Source organism: Sapajus apella, unplaced genomic scaffold (genome assembly GCF_009761245.1).
Source record: "Sapajus apella isolate SASKATOON/1434 unplaced genomic scaffold, GSC_monkey_1.0 scaffold223, whole genome shotgun sequence".
Taxonomy (NCBI): domain Eukaryota; kingdom Metazoa; phylum Chordata; class Mammalia; order Primates; family Cebidae; genus Sapajus; species Sapajus apella.
In genome coordinates this window covers 562972-564203 of record NW_022437163.1, presented here as the reverse complement: position 1 = coordinate 564203, position 1232 = coordinate 562972, and positions in this window count along the sequence as shown.

Here is a 1232-nt window from a genome sequence, read left to right as displayed (position 1 = left end):
CCCCTCAGGGCTCGTTTGTGGGACCACTTTCTGTTCACGCCTGCTCCCTTCATGATCTTTTATGCTTATGAGCTCCTCAAACTTGACCCATGTAAACTGCATACTACCACCCAATGAAGAGCCTCCAGAAGGCTCTCCACCCCCTCAGTGCACCTCCAGCCTTCCAGTTTCCAAATGAAACACTTAGAGCCATTCTACCTTTCTCCTGTTCTATCACAGCCTGATTTGATAAATCAGAAAATCTCTCTGGCTTTACCTTAAAACACATCCAGAATCCAACTAGCCCCCCAGAACCTCCAGTGCCACCACTTGGATTCGAGCTGTCAGCATCTCATTGCAGCGGATGAAAACCGGTCTGAGGCTGCCTCCCACACAACTCTATTCCTACTACAAGTCTAAATGACTTCTTCATAGTGTACATCAGGCCACACACAGTGGCTCACACGTGTCATCCCAGCACATAGGGAGGCTGAGGTGGGAGGATTGCTGGGGGCCAGGAGCTGGAGGCTGTAGTGAGCTGTGGTGGCACCACTGCACCCAGCCTGGGCCAGAGTGAGACCCTGTCTACCCCCAAAACAAAGAAGGTGCATCAGATCATTTCACCCTCTGCTATACATACTGTAACAATTTCCACCTGCTTCTTGGAACATGCAAAGTTATCAGACTCCCTGCAGATCCTGCCTGGGCCTGCGGTCTCCTTTCCTCCTGATCTGAGCTCCCCTTATCCTGGTCATGCCCCTGGTCCCCAAATACAAACAGGGTGGCCATTCTCCTGGGACATTGTCTCCCTCCTGCAGGCTCTCTTTCCCTAGGTACCCCAGTCTTGCTCTCTCGCCTACCTCACACCTGTGCCCATCACTCTCCAGTTAGACCGTGCCTGCTTCATTTTCCTCCAAAACATCCATCTCTCTGGAGTCCCCTACTGAGACTTCACACATGAGGAACTGCACCTCGTACACACTTGGGAAATGTTTTGGAAGAAATGAATTCAAGGAGGACAGTCCTGAACCGGTGGAGCAGGAGGGCAGAGGCCCTGGAAGCTGGAAGAGGGAGCCAAGAAGGGGTCCAGCAGGCCGGGGATGAGGTGGGGTCACTGCCCTGGCCACTCCCTGTGTCCAGCAGGTGCCCGGGGGCTGGGGGCACCGCACTGACCACTCCCTGTGTCCCGCAGGTGCCCGGGGGCCAGGGGCACCGCCCTGACCGCTCCCTGTGTCCCGCAGGTGCCCGGGGGC